Here is an 18,292-nt window from a genome sequence, read left to right on the forward strand (position 1 = left end):
ATGCAAAGATGGTATGAATGCCATATGGGAAGAGGATCTGTCGTTTTTAATGATTCCTATGGAATAGTTTGGGAAAGTGCCCCTATGGGGAATCCCAACAAATATAAGGGCAGATTTATTTGGTATGGTATAAATAGCATGGGACAACAAATTAGTAATATGCAGTATCCCTTTCATGATTCCCTTGATTTGGATGAAAAAATAATTTTTACCAAAAATAATAGTGATTGGAAAAATATAGGGAAATGGGTTCCTTTTCCTGGTGCAATAGCACTGGAATCCATGATCAAAAACAAATATGGAAAGTCTTCTTAGGAGTGGCATCTACTTCTGAATGGAAAGGTAATAAAAGTATGGATGGACAATATTTACAATTAGATCAAATTCATCATTTTCAATCATATGTCAGAGATCCATATGTGTTTGTGGTAGGGAAGGCTACCATTACTGAAAATGCTTTATTTTATAAGGATGGGGCTTTGTATACTTGCTTGTCTGAGAATATTTTACAGAATGGAGATATTATCACCATGGCTCGCCGAAGATGAGGAGTGTGGATTCCCGTGAAAATGAATCAGATGTGGCAGTCATCACCTGAAAGTCATCTTCTTTTCCACCTGACTCAAGGACTGTTGAAACGATCTAAGAGATTTTTGGGACTTCTCATAGCTGGCATTCTTGGCCTCATTGGTGTCATCACTGCTGCTGCCACTGCTGCTGTTGCATTGCATGAGACGGTGCAGACACAGCAATACGTGCATGATTGGCACAAGAATGCAAGTGACTTATGGCATAGTCAGGAGCACATTGATGAAGGACTTAATAACAGAGTTAGTGATTTGGAATCTGCTGTTTTACACTTAGGAGACCAAGTTTATAATTTGAATTTGTTAAGAGAATTGAAATGTGATCGGAATGAAAGTAATTTTTGTATTACTCCTTTGGATTATAACATTTCTATGTTTCAATGGAATAAGATCAGAAATCATTTGTTAGGACACAAAGGAAATATGTCATTAGAAATTGAGGAATTGCAGAAAAAGATTTTAGAAATGTCTCATAATCAGATATACGTAGTGATAAGGACATCTTTAATGATTTGATTTCACATTTAAATAAGTTTAACCCTGTTGATTCGTGGAAGTCTCAGCATTTCTTATCTGCCTTAGGAATAGGGATATGTGTATTAATCCTGTTGCTCATGGTTGTGGCTTGCCTGGGAAAAGGTGTTTGCCAGAGATTGCACCGTGTGGACACAATGGGACAGGCTAATAACACAGTACGTGCTAAAACACTACAATAGTACCCCACAGTCAGTGAGCTTGACTGGTAGCCAATGATGGGTAAGACCCCCTGGGGGGCAACCTAAGACAGGCACAGTCACCCTGACTAAGACAAAAAGGGGGAAATGTGGGAAACAAAGGCATGTTGTTTCCATGGAAGCAAGTTACTTCCTTGACCACTGAGTCAAACTGTCCCTTATGATTATTGGTTAGAGCACAATCTTGGCTGGGTCAGCACACCTGCAGGCAGAACAATACCTATAGAACAGAACAACCTGAGTAACAGGATTTATGAGTATAGTTACTGATTTTTATAATAATAGTTCCAGTAAAGTTTGTTGGTGTTCATCAATCACTAGTTAATATAGAATGAGGTAAGGGTAATAGGTAACTTGATTTTGTGCTGAATGTCACATACGTTAGGGGTACATATACTAGCCCCTCGACTCAATGAAGTTGTCTGATGAGCTTGAGAAATCAATGCTCTCAGATCCCCTGAACCCAATCTTTCTTTGTCTTTCATTCCCGATACCTCGGGTCACCGACCAAGACTCCGACACCCGAGACCCTCCCCAGCCTCTCTGGCTCCTGCGCCAGGTGAGTGTGTGTTTCGTTCTGTGACAAAAGAGCTCCAGCTTCTCCTGTTGAACTCTCCCACGCGCAAATCGAAGGCAATGGGGGTTCCACAAGCTGGGGGGGTTCCAGCTTGTGCTTGTGGGTTCCAGCTGGTCCTTGCTCTCCCCTACTTTACATCCATCTTTCTTTCTTTTTCTTTTTTTTAATTGATTTTGTAAAAATATTACGTTAAAAAAAAATTATATGAGGTCCCATTCAACCCCACCACCACCACCCCACCACTCCCCCCCCAGCAACACTCACTCCCATCATCATGATACATCCATTGCATTTGGTAAGTACGTCTCTGGGCATCTCTGCACCTCATGGTCAATGGTCCACATCATGGCCCATACTCTCCCACATTCCATCCAGTGAGCCCTGGGAGGATTTACAATGTCCGGTGATTGCCCCTGAAGCACCATCCAGGGCAGCTCCATGTCCCAAAAACGCCTCCACCTCTCATCTCTTCCTGCCTTTCCCCATACCCATCAGCCATCATGTCCACTTTTCCCACTCCAATGCCACCTTTTCTCTGTGGGCCTTGGATTGGTTGTGTCCGTTGCACCTCTATGTCAGGAGGAGGCTCAGATTCCACATGGATACTGGATGCAATCCTCCTGCTTTCAGTTGTAGGCACCCTAGGCTCCATGGTGTGGTGGTTGTCCTTCTTCAACTCCATCTTAGCTGAGTGAGGTGAGTCCAATAAATCAGATTGTAGGAGCTGGAGTCTGTTGAGGCTCAGGGCCTGGCTATCCTATTGTCAGTCCAGAGATTCAAATCCCCTAAATATATCTTAAACCCCAACACCAACTACAATTCCAGTAAAGTAGGATGAAAGTCTTATGAAAAGAGATCCCATCTGAGTCCAGTTCCATCACGCAGAAACACCAGCTCCAAAGAAGGGCCATCTGACATGGCAGTGAACCCCCTCTGCCATGACCATAGAACCCGTGGGTCTCTTTAGCCCTCAAAGGAACCAAAGGATGCACCTGAGGATTGCATCCACTTCATCTGTCTCCCAGACTCTGCTCAGCTGTGCACAGGGGCAATCCTTCTGACAGCCTCCAGACTCTTTTTTAGAGACTCGTAGCCATATAAACTCATTTCTGCTTTCCATTTCCCCCTTACATTAGGTCAAACAGCATTTTAAAGTCATGTTATTTCCATCTTTCTTTCTTGGCTGCCCTGAGGACTTCAAACTACAGCAGCAGGAAATGCAGAGAGAGCAGCCCTTAACGACGCATCAAAACCAACAAACCCAATCATCTGTGGTCAAATCCCTGTTAACACTGGGGTGCGGGTAGCTCAGGGGTTGAGTGCCTGCTTCGCATGTACAAGGTCCCGGGTTCGATTCCCAGTACTTCCTAAAAATAAAAATAAATCCCTAGGGGAGCGGATGGAGCTCAGTGTTTAAGTGCCTACTTCCCACACACAAGGTCCCGGGTCCAATCCCTAGCACCTCCTAAATATCAAAATAAATCCATTAGGGAGCAGATGTAACTCAGTGGTTAAGTGCCTACTTCCTATATACAAGGTCCAGGGTTCAGCCCCTGGTATCTCCTAAAACAAATAAAATGGAATAAATCCCTATAACACACCCACATGTGATAGGGACAGTGGGAGAGACATAAAGAACTTGCTCATTCTTTTTCAAGCTGCGTAGCATTCCCTTTTATAAAAGCATCATAATTATATTCTTTCTTGGTATGTAAAAAATTACTCCCAAAGCTAGCAACTTAAGACAAGAATTGTTTGCCTTAGTTTCCTAAAGCTGCTTTAACTAAGTGTATTAGTCAAAGGGGTGCTGATGCAAAATACCAGAAGCCTGCTGGATTTTATAAGGGGTAATTATTTGTAATAGGAGCTTACAGGTAACAGGCCATAAAGCATAAGTTACTTCCCTCACCAAAGTCTATTTCCACGTGTTGGAGCAAGATAGCTGCCGACGTCTGCCAGGGCTCAGGCTTCCTGGGTTCCTCCCTTCCTGGGTCTTGCTTCTCTCTGGGTTCAGAGTTCCTCTCTTCCCAGGGCTTGCTTCTTCCTGGGCTCAGGGTTCCTCTCTTCCTGGGGCTGGCTTCTCTTTCCTCTGTGAGCTTACTTCCCAGGGTTCCAGCTTAAGGCTTCAGCATCAAATTCTAACATCAAAAAACCCTCCACTCTGTCCTTTACATGCCTTTTATCTGTGAGTCCCCACCCACCAAGGGGTGGGCACTCAATGCCCTAATGACATGGCCCAATCAAAGCCCTAATCATAACTCAGTCACACCCAGGTGCAGACCAGATCACAAACAAATAATCCAGTATCTATTTTTGGAATTCATAACCATATCAAACTGCTACACTAAGTATCACAAACTGGATGGCTTAAAAGGACAGAAATGAGTTGTCTCACAGTTCTAGAAGCCAGGAGTCAGAAATCAGGATGTCAGTGGAACAAGCACCCCCTGAAATCTCCAGGGAAGAATCTTTTCCTTGCCTCTCTCCTGGCCTCTAGCATTGGCCATCAATCCTTGGTGTTTCTTGGCTTCTGGCATGACTAGATCTCTGTCTTTGATGCCACATGTCTGTCTTTTTTCCCTTTCTGAGGACACCAGTCATATGGGATTATGACCCATCCTAATACAGTTTGGCTTCATCTTAACTAATCCCACCTTCAAAGACCCTCTTTCCAAGTAAGTTCACATTCGCAGGACTTGATTAGGACTTGAACATATCTTCTTGGGGGACCACAATTCAACCCCTGACTTTACCAATTATCTCTCAGTCTTTCTGTGAGTCAGGAATTCAGGCAGGGCATAGCTGGGATGGGCATAATGTCTAGGGTCTCATCAGGAAGATTCAGGGGTGGGGTGCTAGAACTATCTGAAAGTGTGCCCACTCACCTGACTCTAGTGGTTGAGGTTGGCTGTCACCTGGGACGGGAGGGTCTAGTCGGGGGTCATGGGCAGAATACCTACACGTGGCCTCTGCTCATGACTTGGGCTTCCTCACAGCGTGGCGGTGGCCCTCTGTGGCTCTGACTGGGCTTCCTCCCAGCACGGCGGTGGCCCTCCATGGCTCTGGTTGGGCTTCCTCCCAGCATGGCAGTGGCCCTCCGTGGCTCTGGTTGGTCTTCCTCCCAGCATGGCGGTGGCCCTCCGTGGCTCTGGTTGGTCTTCCTCCCAGCATGGTGGTGGCCCTCCGTGGCTCTGGTTGGTCTTCCTCCCAGCATGGCGGTGGCCCTCTGTGGCTCTGGTTGGGCTTCCTCCCAGCATGGCGGTGGTCCTCTGTGGCTCTGGTTGGGCTTCCTCCCAGCATGGCGGTGGCCCTCCGTGGCTCTGGTTGGTCTTCCTCCCAGCATGGCGGTGGCCCTCTGTGGCTCTGGTTGGGCTTCCTCCCAGCATGGCGGTGGTCCTCTGTGGCTCTGGTTGGTCTTCCTCCCAGCATGGTGGTGGCCCTCCGTGTCTCTGGTTGGGCTTCCTCCCAGCATGGTGGTGGTCCTCTGTGGCTCTGGTTGGGCTTCCTCCCAGCATGGTGGTGGTCCTCTGTGGCTCTGGTTGGGCTTCCTCCCAGCATGGCGGTGGCCCTCTGTGGCTCTGGTTGGGCTTCCTTCCAGCATGGTGGTGGCCTTCCACAGCTCTGGCTGGGCTGCCCTGTTTGAGCTTCCTCCCGGCGTGGCAGTGGCCCTCTGTGGCCCCAGTTGGGCTTCCTCCCAGCATGACGACCCTCCGCAGCTCTGCCTGGGTTTCCTTCCACCATGGCAGTGGATTCCGAGGAAAACCATCCCCAGGAGAGAGAAAAAGTCCAGCAGAAGTCACATGGCCTTTTATGACCTAATCTCAGAAGTCACCAGCATCACTCGTGCCACATTCTATTGGTCAAGGAGACTACAAAGTTCCTCCCAAGTTCAAGGGGAGGGAACATAGACCCCAAGTCTGAATGGAGGACTGTCCAGGTCCCATTGGGAGATGAGTATGTGGGATAGGAGATATATCAGTGTAGCTGTCTTTGGAAAATAGGATCTGCCACAATGCATTCTCTAACCATTGCCCTCCTGGTAGGAGTATGGGTCACCGCTAATGTTTGGCCCTTAAAAAGAATGCCGTGACAGATAACCTCAACCCAATGGAATTTTGGAAATGTGTCCTTGTGACTCAGATAAGCCTGACGAAGCCCATTTTTAACCTTACTAGGATATTTGTTTCTCCCAAGTAGAGTAGCTGGAACTTTGCTCCTGGTCCCAGGCTTTCAGGAGGTCCCACGGAAGATTGGGGGTCTCCACAGGTTCTTGAAATAGCTCGATGTCTCCATGCGCCCCATTAGTTCATCTTGCAGCAGCCCCACCTGTGCCTGCTGACAAACAGCTTTTCCGGCTGCCTGAACTCACGTCAACTTCGTCCTCCACCAGTCATGCAAAATCCTCTCTTGTCCTCTCACCTTTCTCTGAAATAAAGATACACACCCTTTCTGGTTGCTATAGGAAACACATGAAAAACACAAACATACAGCATGAGGGAGACTAACAAACTCTCAAGGAATCTGCTAACAACTTTGACTGTCTTTTGTCTATGGATACATGGAAACAGGCCAGTTTTCCTCATCTCTCCCCTTCCCTGAGTCCCTTTCCAGAATCTTTCCTTGACAATTTCCCTAGTCCCTGTGTGGGACATCCACTGGCACAGTCTCTTTTGTGTTAGAAACAAGATCAAATGATTCTGATTTTATCCCAAATGGATAAGACTGTCTAAGATCTGCCTTGTTCATTATACAAGATCACATATGTAAAGAGAATTTACAGAAAATTACAACCACCAGAAGGAATATGTTATGCCCCTAGATGGGAGAATATGTAAAAGTGGGATGATTCGAGCTGCTGGCTACGATGGAGAGCCACAGACTTCTATCCACTGCCAGTGGGAATGTCAAATGGTAGAACTTCAGAACTTTCTAGTAAATGCCCAGCAATTTCACATCCTGGAGAAACCTTGTGTTCCAGCAGGTACGAACATAAATTTTCATTGCTTTCTATTTCAGAAGAGCAAACCACTGGAAATATTACTGCAGTGGAATAGTATGCAGCAGTGAAAAAGAATGAATTACAGCTTAGTACATCAACATGGAGGAATCTCTAAAACATAATTTTGAGAGAAAGAAGGAAATCTCACATATACACACACGCACAATATATATAGCGTGATTCCATTTTTATAAAGTTGAAAGACAGATGAAACTGAGGGAACATTCTGGGGTGAGAAAAATGAGCTGTACCTCGATAGTTATTTGGGTTACATAGATGCAGACATTTGTCCAAATTCACAGAACGACCCACTTGCAATCTGTACATTTCGCTATATGTAAAATTTGACCTAAAAAAAAAAAAAAAAGACACCATAAGGGGATACTGAGCTCTGATTAAGGATACGCAGGCTGAAGGTGATTTGTACAAATGACTGCAACTTATTTTGAATTGCATCAAAAAATAACTTGAATCTTTCTTACAGAAGAATTCCAAATACACAGATAGTTCATACTCCAGGAGCTGGAGCATAAATCTTCCTCCAGGGATGGGAGTCCAAACCTAATGACTTGCTTTGAACTAATAGAGTAGTGCAAGGGACAAATAATAAGTTTGCAGAGTAGAATTCTGGCAGCCGCCACCTTCACCAACTAATCAGGGTTTGCATCACCAGACACGTCATGATACTTTCACGTATCCCCGGATAGGATGTGATGAGAAAGTCACTTCACCTCTGTGGACGTCCCCAAAGCCCATACCTCCAGTCTTACCATGAGGAAAACACCAGGCAAAAAACCAAATCAAGGGCTTTGCTACAAAATCCCGAGCCTTGCTCCCCAAAATCGTCAAGGTCATGAAAACAAACAAGGGAAGACTGAGAAACTGCCACAGGTCACAGGGGTCTAAGGGAACGCGGTAACCAAATGCAGCGATGGGCTCCTGGGACAGAAAAAGGGCATTAGTGGGAAAACTGATGAAATTTACAAATAAAGTCGAGAGTCCAGTTCATCGTAATGCACCAGTGCTGGCTTCTTAGTTTTGACAAATGAGCCACAGTGACCTGGAGACCCTAAGATTAAGGGAAGCTGGCCGCAGGGTAGACAGGAAGTCTCAGTGGTTTCTTTGCATCTTCTCTGAAAATCTAAAATTATTCTAGGGAGCAGATGTGGGCACCCGCCTCCTACACGGGAGGTCCTGGGTTCGGTTCCCAGGGCCTCCTAAAGAAGACAAGTAGACACAATGAGCAGGGAGCAGATGTGGCTCAAGTGGTTGTGCACCGGCCTCCCACGTGGGAGGTCTCGGGTTTGGTTCCTGGTGCCTCCTAAAGAGCAAACAACGAACAGGCACCACGAGCAGAAATGATGAGCAGACACAATGAACAGAGACAGCGAGCAGACAGATGAGGGAGTCATCTCGGATGGAAGGGAGAAAAAAAATAAAATTGTTCTAAAAGAACACAGATTGGTGGATGGTTAGAGAGATGGACATGTGATAAAACAATGACAGTGCAATGTTCGTTGTGTACCCTAGATAGTGAGTCCATGATGCTTATCGTGCAATTCTTTCAACCTTTCTGTACATTTGAAAATGCTCACAATAAAATGGCAGGTGTACATTTTATACACACACATATTTGGTAAAAGTACAACTTTACAGAAAAGCAAGGGATTGTTTAATATATTATTCAGGATAGTGGTTAGCTCTGTGGTGGGGGGAAGGAAATGCAGTTGGGGAAGGGCCCAGGGACAGCTTCCAAAGCACTGGAAATATGCCATTTCTCAGGCTGGGGGGTAGAAGGTATTATTACATATAATCTTAGATGCGTGCTCTAATTCACAAAATATTTCTCAAGCGCTCCCGCAGACCTCAGCTGATGCTACCTCTGGCCATAATAAACATCCTCTTAACCACAGAACAGATATTTTGCTCTCTCTCATTGCTGGGCATTTTTGTAGGGAGAATGAAGGCTGGAAAGTGGGTACCTGCTTTCCAGAAGCTTCTCAAAGTCCTCCGCGTCTTCAGAGCCAAGAGGAGGGGGAGGCAATCACAGGCAAAACTTAAAAGGATGCTAAAAAAAAAACAAAAACCAAACCATAGTGATCCAAATGAATACTATTTTAATGCAGTATTTTCAAAGACCAAAGTTAATGCCAACAAAATATCGAAATTTTAACTATAGGTGGGAATTGACGGTGCCAAGCCATCTTCGAATCCTGAAGCAAAAGGCAAAATAAGGGTCCCTCCCTTAAGTCTTTTTTAAATGGTTATTTTCTTCCAGAACATCAAAGGCACTGAAAAAAACCTGAGACACTGGAAAGTAGGTGTACTAAAACTCATGAAATTATTTTAAGTGTAAAATATTTTATTTATACACCAACCAGAATTTAATATAAATATACGTTTCTGGCACTGAAAAAAAAAGCAAACTCATTGATGATATTTTCCAAACCTACCTCTGGAAAAAAAGTTAACCATTTAAAAATACCTGAAACACGACCAGTGCGTCGAGGGAGTTGCATTTTTCATTTCATTTCACTTTAATTATCTTATGTTTAAATACAAAAGCCTGACACCCGATTTGGTTCTTGGAAAACTTTCGAGGACATTTGGAACAACTTGGATATTGTGCACCTCCTTTCTCCACGGCAGATGTTATGAAATCTAAATACGGATGAAGTGTTTCTGATGAAACGTCAGCGCCCGAAGTGAGAGGAGACCGGGTTAGCAGGAAACCCAGAAATTTGAAGCCTGGGTACAAAAAAAGTATAATCCCAAATATCTCACCCACAGTGCTGGGTATCGGGTTAGGTATTAAAATGATCAGGTTTTGGATATATTGGGTGAAATGAGGGATGTTTTAAAAATGAATCTCACCTGTTTCTTTTTTTTTAAAACGCGGCTACAAGAAAATTGGAAATTGCATCCGCAGCTTGCGGTGTCGCTCTGCAAGCCGAGCTGGTCGGAGGCACCTCGCTACCGCCCCCTCCTGGCGGCCGGCTGTGTCACACCCCTTCCCCCAGAAATATCCATTCATCTGAAAACAATTTATTGAGATCAGTCAGACGTTGGGGGAGCCGCCTGGGAGGCATCCGTGAGCAGACCGAAGACTGCCCAGAGCGAGGAGCTCGTCATCTAGGAGCAAGGCAGACGATAGACAGTAAACTCAACCAGCGTCGAGGGTAGAGGATGTCGGAAGGCGGAGGCGCTATGGAAAATGAACGGTCTGGATAAGGGGATGCGCGCGTGTGGGGGCAGGCGGCTTGTGGTCTGAAGCAGAGTGGTTGTGTTAGGCTTCATCGAGATGATGAAATCTGAGCCGAGACCTGGAGGAGGTGAGGGAGAGAGGCAAGGGGCAACGTGGGGACGAATGTTCCAGAGAATAGCCCGTGCAAAGGCCCTGGGGCTGTCTGCTCAATGCTTGCAGGCTCGTTGTTTTTTTCTCTAGGTAGCAGGGCCAGGGATTGAACCCGGGACCTCGTATGTGGGAAGCCAGAGCTCAACCACTGAGCCACGTCGGCTCCCTTGAGTTGGTTTTTTCATTTGCTTGTTGTTTGGTTTTTTGTTTGTTTTTTTAGGAGGCACCAGGAACCGAACCCAGAACCTCCCATGCGGGAAGCAGGCGCTCAACCTCTCAAGCCACATCCGCTCCCGGCAGGTTTGCGTTTGATCAAGACCGGGGCTCATCTCCAGGCTGTAGACTAGGGGTCCACACGCTTCTTCTCTGAAGAGCCAGGTAATCCACATTTTCGGCTCAGCAGGTCATACAAGCTCTGCTGGGACAAGTCAACTCTTCCTGATAACACAAAAGCAATTAAAGACATTATGTAAATTCATGGACTTGGCTGGGTGGGTGCCAATAAAAATTTACCTGCAAGTACCAGCCATGGGCCAGATTCGCTGACTCTTGCTATAGATAAGCCAGGGCGATTTCATTTTCCAGAGAAACGTCTTAAGCATTTTCTCACTGCTTCCCCTGGTGGGAGCTCCGCCCACAGGGCAGGGGAGAATTTGGCACTGATAGCTGTAATGTGACGCAGACCTCAAGACATGACATCGAATGAAATGAGCCAGACACAAAAATACAACTATTGTATCATCTCGCTGATAGGAAATCATTAGAATAAATTCACAGAGTCAGAATGGAGATTACAGGTTACCAGGGAATGGGGAGTTAAGGCTTAAATTGTACAGAGGTTCTATTTGGGTTGATTGTAAAGTTTTGGAAACGGAAGATAGCACAGCATTGTGATGGAAATTAACAGCACTGAATTCTATATGTGAATGTGGTAAAAAGAGAAAAAAGGAGAAGTTTCAGGCTGCGTATATGTTACTACAATAAAAATTTAACAAAAAACATGGGACTGCACAACACAGAGAATGATATTACAAACGATGGACAATAGTTAATAGCACAATTATACATGTGCTCTTTCGTGAATTGTGGTTTTTTTTTTAAAGGTTTATTTTATTTATTTCTGCCCCCCCCCCCCCCCCCCCCGCCCCAGTTGTCTGCTCTCTGTGTCCATTCGCTGTGTGTTCTTCTGTGTCTGCTTGCATTCTTGGTGGTGCCGGGAATCTGTGTCTCTTTTTGTTGCATCATCTTGCTGTGTCAGCTCTCCGTGTGTATGGGGTTACTCCTGGGCAGGCTGCGCTTTTTCCACGTGGGGTGGCTCTCCTTGCGCGTGGGGCTCACCTACGCAGGGGACACCCCTGCGTGGCACGGCACTCCTTGCATGCGGCAGCTCTGCGCGTGGGCCAGCTCACCACACGGGCCAGGAGGCCCTGAGTTCGAACTCTGGACCTCCTATAAGGTAGGCAGACGCTCTATCAGTTGAACCACATCTGCTTCCCTCTTTCGTGAATTGTAACAAGTGTGCCACACTAATACGAGTTGTCGATATTTTAAGTTGTCTATATTTTAAGCGTGATTTTTCTGTACACCCACAACTTCTCTCATAAAAAAGAAATAAGATGGAGGACCCTAACATGAGTCTGCTGACTTTGTAAGTAAAAAAGTTATTTTATTGAAGTAATAGATACAATTGTTTTGTTGCCATTCTTACTGTTTGAGCATCAGACAGATGGGACAGGTATCTGGTAAAAGAGCAGCCCCGTGCTCTCCCCCGCAACCCTCACCTCCATCCTCTATTCACCTCCAACTACCACCAGCACTTTCACTATGTCCTCTGGCATTGAGGCATTAATCACCTGACTTTCCATTATGTTAAATCAGGATTTCATGGTTTCGCACAAACATCCTCATGTCTTCCCAATGTTCGGTTAAACCAATTGTCAGAGCTTGACCAATAGAAAGTGGTCAGGGTGGGAAGCAGATGTGGCTCAAGCGATTGAGCTCCCGCCTACCAAACAGTAGGCCCCGGGTTTGCTTCCCGGTGCCTCCTGGAGAAGGCGAGCTGGCAGGGTGGGCAGGCGCGGTGAGCTGACACAGCAAGATGATGCAACAAAAGAGATGCAAAGAGGAAAGATGAGAGACACGCAGACCAGGGAGCCGAGGTGGCTCAGGTGATTAGGTGCCTCTTTTCACATGGGAGGTCCTGGGTTTGGTTCCTGGTGCCGTAGCAGACAGTGACCTCAAATGAGGGAGGGGGATAAATAAAGAAATTAATTAATTAATCTTTCCCCTTCCCACCCTCGCCTTCCCCCCACCCTGCTATTTCTTTTAAGATTTATTTTATTTATTTCTCCCCCCCACCCCGTTCCCCCCGTTGTCTGCTCTCTGTGTCCATTTGCTGTGTGTTCTTCTGTGTCTGTTGTCTTCTCATTAGGCAGCTCTGGGAACCGATCCTGGGACCTTCTGGAGTGGGAGAGAGGTGATTACTCTCTTGCACCACCTCAGCTCCCTGTTCTGCTGCATCTTCTTATTTTCTCTCCTCTGTGTCTCTTGTTGCATCATCTTGCTGTGCCAGCTCTCCACATCGGCTGGCACTCCTGCGCGGGGTGGCTTTCGCTCACCGGGTGGCGTTCCCATGCAGGGCGGGACTCCTGTGCAGAGCGACATTCCCGCGTGGGCCAGCTCGCCCTGTGGGTCAGCTCGCCTTCACCAGGAGGCCGTGGGCATCGAACCCGGGACCTCCCATATGGTAGACGGGAGCCCAATTGGTTGAGCCACATCCGTTTCCCACACACTGCTATTTTTGCTGTCTGTGTCCATTTGGTGTGTGATCATCTGTATCTATTTCTCTTTTTGTCTTCTCTTCTCATTTTTCTCCTCTAGTATTCACCAGGATTCGATCCTGGGGACCTCTGATGGGGAGAGAGGCTCCGTGTGGATTGCGCCACCTCAGTTCCTGGTCTCTGCTGCGCTTCACCTTGACTCTCCCCTTCGTCTCTCTTCTGTTGCATCATCATCTTGCTGTGTGGGCACTGGCTCACCACATGGGCACTCGGCTCGCCACGTGGGCACTCACACAGGCACACGCTCACCACGCTGGCACTTGGCTTGCCACGTAGGCACTGGCTTGCCACGTAGGCACTGGCTTGCCACGTAGGCACTGGTTTGCTGTGCAGGCACGCTTTCTCTTTTTCTTTTTCACCAGGAGGCCCCAGGGATGGAACCCAGGTCCTCCCATATGGTAGGCGGAAGCCCTATCACTTGAGTCATATCCTCTTCCCTAAAATAAATTAAAAAAAAAAAAAAAGTGGCCAGGGTGACTTTCAAGACAGAGCTTTAAAGAACTGCAACTTCTACTTTCACTTTTGGAACACGCCCTCTTGGAACCCGGCTACCATATAGCAAGAAGTCTAAGCTATTTGGAGAAGCCTGGGGGCATGAATCTGCTTTCCAAATGTAAATCTGATGAAATCCAAATACATATCAAGTATTTCTGATGAAAATTTAGCACCTGGCTTGAGATAGCTGTCAGCATAAAAAATGTACCAAATGGTTAAATTGATTCCTAGGTATTTGAGTCTTTTTGTTGCTATTGTAAATGGAATTTTCTCCCTGATTTCCTCCTCAGATTGTTCAATACTACTGATTTTTGCATGTTGATCTTGTATCCTGCTTTTTTGCTGTACTCATTTATTAGCTCAAGAAGATTTGTTGTAGGGAAGCAGACTTGGCCCAATGGATCGGGCATCCGCCTACCACATAGGAGGTCCGTGGTTCAAACCCCAGGCCTCCTTGACCCATGTGGAGCTGGCCCATGGGCAGTCCTGTTGCACACACTGCCACACGGGGGTGTCCCCTGCATAGGGGAGCCCCATGCAGAAGGAGTGAGCCCCATAAGGAGAGCCGCCCAGCATGAAAGAAAGTGCAGTCTGTCCAGGAATGGCGCTGCACACACGGAGAGCTGACACAACAAGATGACACAACAAAAAGAAACACAGATTCCCGTGCCGCTGATAAGGATAGAAGCAGTCACAGAAGAACACACAGCAAATGGACACAGAGAGCAGACAACTGGGGGGGGGGAAGGGGAGGGAAATAAATAAATAAATCTTTTTTAGAAAAGCTTTATTGTAGATCTTTCAGAATTTTCTAAATATAGGGTCATGTCATTTGTAACTGGTGAGAGTTTTACTTCTTCTTTTCCTCTTTGGAAGCCTTTAAAATTTTTTTCTTGTCTAATTGCTCTAGCTAAAACTTCTATCACAATGTTGAATAACAACGGAGATGGTGGACATCCTTGTCTTGTTCTGATCTTAGAGGGAAAGATTTCAACTGTTCCCCATTGAGTATGATCTTGGCTGTGTGTTTTTCATATATGCCTTTTATTATATTGAGGAATTTTCCTTCTATTCCTACCTTCTGCAGTGCTTTTATCAAGGAAGGATGCTGGATTTTGTTGAGTGCCTTTTCTGAGTTAATTGAGATGATCATGTGCTTTTTTGCCTTCAATTTGTTAATGTGGTGTATTATGATGATTGATTTTCTTATGTTGAAAAAGCCTTGCATACCAGGAATAAATCCCACTTGGTCATGACGCACAAATCTTTGGATATGCTGTTGGATTCAATTTGCAAGTATTTTGTTGAGAACTTTTGTAACTAAGTTCCTTAGAGAGATTGGTCTGTCATTTTCTTTTCTTGTAGTGTCTTTATCTGGCTTTAGTATTAGGGTGAGGTTGGCTTCATAAAATGTGTTGGGTAATTTTCCTTCCTCTTCAATTTTTTTGGAAGAGTTTAAACAGGATTGCTGTTAATTCTTTTGGAAATGCTTTGGTAGAATTCACACGTGAAGCCATTTGTGTCTGAAATTTTTTTCTTGGGAGATTTTTGATAACTGATTGAATCTCTTTAAATGTGATTGATTTGTTAAGTTCTTGTATTTTTTTAATATTTATTTATTATTATTATTTTTAATTACATTAAAAAAATATATATGAGGTCCCATTCAACCCCACCGCCCCCGCCCCCCACTCCCCCCACAGCAACACTCTCTCCCATCATCGTGATACATCCATTGCACCTGGTAAGTTCATCTCTGAGCATCACTGCACCCCATAGTCAATGGTCCACATCATAGCCCAGACTCTCTCACGTTCCATCCAGTGGGCCCTGGGGGGATCTACAGTGTCCCGTAATTGTCCGTGAAGCACTATCCAGGACAACTCCACGTCCCGAAAACGCCTCCACATCTCATCTCTTCCTCCCGTTCCCCACACCCAGCAGCCCCCATGGCTACCGTTCCCACACCCATTCCACATTTTCTCTGTGGACATTGGATTGGTTGTGTCCATTGCACACCTATGTCAAGTGAGGGCTTAGATTCCTCATGGGTACTGGATGCACTCTTCCCGCTTCTAGTTGTAGACACTCTAGGCTCCATGTTGTGGTGGTTGACCTTCTTCAACTCCATGTTAGCTGAGTGGAGTAAGTCCAATAAGTCAAAGTGTAGGAGCTGAAGTCTGTTGAGGCTCTGGGCCTGGGTGTCATATTATCAGTCCAGAGATTCAAATCCCCTACATATATCTTAAACTCAGCACCAACTACAATTCCAATAAAGTAGCATGCAAGTCTTGTGAAAAGAGATCCCCTCTGAGTCCATTTCCATCACGCAGAAACACCAGCTCCAAAGAAGGGCCATCTGTCATGGCAGTGAACCTCTTCTGCCATGACCATAGAACCCGTGGGTCTCTTTATCCCTCAAAAGAACCAATACCTGGGGTTGTATCTACCTTATCTCTTAGACTCTGTTCAGTTGTACATAGGGGTATTCCTTCTGACAACCTCCAGACTCTTTTTTAGAGACTCACAGCCTTATAATCTCATTTCTCCTTTCCATTTCCCCCTTACATTAGGTCAAACCGCTTCCCGAAGTCATGTTATTATATGTAGACAGGTATATTCTGCTGTTCCGCATTGAATCTTTAATTCAAGGTCATTTTCTAGTTGCTTCTTCAGCTGGTATGTGGTAGTGATCCCTCGGTGCCAGGGAGGCTCATCCCCGGGTGTCGTGTCCCACGCTGGGGGGAATGCATCACATCTACACGCTGAGTTTGGCTGTGAGAGTGGCCATATTTGAGTAACATGAAGGCTGTCAGGAGGAAACCCCCAGGCACAATGCTACTCTAGGCCTTGTTCTTATTGCAGGTGCAGTGTAGCCATTAGTATCAAGAGCCCACTGTTGGGCCCTCCTTCCTTCCTGGTTCTTGCCATTGCACCTGGAGGATTGCCGCTGCTCCCCCAGGGCCCACAGCAGTGACCCCCCCAGCCAGGAGCCCAGTACCCCCCCAGCTGTTGTTTTTAATTGTTTCCACTATGAGTATATATAGGCATTACCATATACCCTGGGCATATGCCCTGTATAACTCCCTGTCAACCATATATATCCTGTCAATAACATCCCATATCAGTATTCCTCCGCTGCCATTGTTGAACAACTCTGTGATCCAAAACTTCCCGTAAAGTGAATCCTAACATAATGTCAGCTTCAGAAGAGTCTTAGATCACCAAAATTCATATATACAATATACAGTATTTCCCCAGATCCACCATAAAACCTTTTCCCTTCCACAGCAATAATCTTTTAACTTATTCATATCATATTTCCTGAAACTGATGTACAGATTCTGAAACTATAGTTTTCAAACAAGGTAACATTTGTGCTTACTATGTGGTCCATACTTTAGGTTGTACAGTTTTCTAAATTTTTTAGTTATCCTATGTTTTGTCTTATGGTTTTCATTATTAGTCTGTCGTCCCCTATATGTTTTTGGTGTAATATTAGCTGTTTTATATTCTAGTTCTTTAAAGAAGGCTGTGTTGATTTTTATTGGGATTGCATTGAATGTGTAGATCAGTTTTGGTAGGATAGACATCTTAATAATATTCAGTCTTCCTATCCATGAACAGGGAATATTCTTCCATTTATTTAGGTCTTCTTTGATTTCCTTGAACAATCTTGTATAGTTCTCGATGTATAAGTTTTTTACCTCTTTAGTTAAATTTATTCCTAAGTATTTGATTTTTTTATTTACTATTGTGAATGGTATTTGTTTCTTGATTTCCTCCTGATCTTGCTCATTATTGGTGTATAGAAATGCTACTGATTTTTGCGCATTGATCTTATAACCTGCGACTTTGCTAAACTCATTTATGAGTTCTAGGAGCTTTGTTGAAGATCTCTCAGGGTTTTCTATATATAGGATCATGTCATCTGCAAATAATGAAATTTTGACTTCTTCCCTTCCAATTTGAATGCCTTTTATATCTGGTTCTTGTCTCAGTGCTCGAGCCAGTACTTCCAAGACAATGTTAAATAGGAGCGGAGACAATGGGCATCCTTGTCTTGTTCCTGATTTTAGAGGGAAGGATTTCAGGATTTCGCCATTGTAAACAATGTTGGCTTTAGGTTTTTCATATATACTCTTTATCATGTTCAAAAAGTTTCCTTGTATTCCGATCTTTTGGAGTGTTTTTATCAGGAAGGGGTGCTGTATTTTGTCAAATGCCTTTTCTGCATCTATAGATATAATCATGTGGTTTTTTTCTCTCAATCTGTTTATATGGTGTATAACATTGATTGATTTTCTTATGTTGAACCATCCTTGCATACCTGGGATAAATCCCACTTGGTCATGGTGTATAATTCGTTTAATGTGTTGTTGAATACGATTAGCAAGTATTTTGTTAAGTATTTTTGCGTCTAGGTTCATTAGAGAAATTGGTCTGTAATTTTCCTTTCTTGTGGTGTCTTTGTTTGGCTTTGGTACTAGGGTAATGTTGGCATCATAGAAGGAATTAGGCAGTGTTCCTTCTGTTTCGATTTTTTGGAATAGTTTCAACAGGATTGGTGTTAGTTCTTTCCGGAATGTTTTGTAGAATTCACCTGTGAAGCCGTCTGGCCCTGGGCTCTTCTTAGTTGGGAGATTTTTAATGACTGATTCTATCTCTTTGCTTGTGATTGGTTTGTTAAGATCATCAATTTCTT

At 44.9% G+C, this 18,292-nt stretch overlaps 2 long non-coding RNA genes across 9 annotated transcripts in view; one reads left to right on the plus strand and one right to left on the minus strand.

Annotated features, from left to right (window-relative positions):
• LOC131274641 (uncharacterized) overlaps positions 1-18,292 on the minus strand; it is a 72,362-nt gene that overhangs the window by 14,269 nt on the left and 39,801 nt on the right. For 2 of the 4 annotated variants that reach the window (XR_009181943.1, XR_009181945.1), the window contains 3 exons: positions 9,772-10,690; positions 8,880-8,965; positions 7,205-7,246 (listed from right to left, as the gene is read on the minus strand). This is a non-coding gene — a long non-coding RNA (uncharacterized lncRNA). Of the gene's footprint in view, positions 1-6,261; positions 6,324-7,148; positions 7,247-8,879; positions 8,966-9,771; positions 10,691-18,292 lie in introns of those variants that run through there. The other 2 variants (XR_009181944.2, XR_009181946.2) reach the window with 2 other exon arrangements.
• LOC111761548 (uncharacterized) overlaps positions 1-18,292 on the plus strand; it is a 40,219-nt gene that overhangs the window by 4,954 nt on the left and 16,973 nt on the right. For 4 of the 5 annotated variants that reach the window (XR_009181939.1, XR_009181937.1, XR_009181936.1 and 1 more), the window contains exons 3-5: positions 513-1,880; positions 3,035-10,118; positions 10,473-10,630. This is a non-coding gene — a long non-coding RNA (uncharacterized lncRNA). Of the gene's footprint in view, positions 1-512; positions 1,881-3,034; positions 10,119-10,472; positions 10,631-13,877; positions 14,321-18,292 lie in introns of those variants that run through there. The other variant, XR_009181941.2, reaches the window with a different exon arrangement.

This window comes from Dasypus novemcinctus, chromosome 19 (genome assembly GCF_030445035.2).
Source record: "Dasypus novemcinctus isolate mDasNov1 chromosome 19, mDasNov1.1.hap2, whole genome shotgun sequence".
Lineage (NCBI taxonomy): Eukaryota > Metazoa > Chordata > Mammalia > Cingulata > Dasypodidae > Dasypus > Dasypus novemcinctus.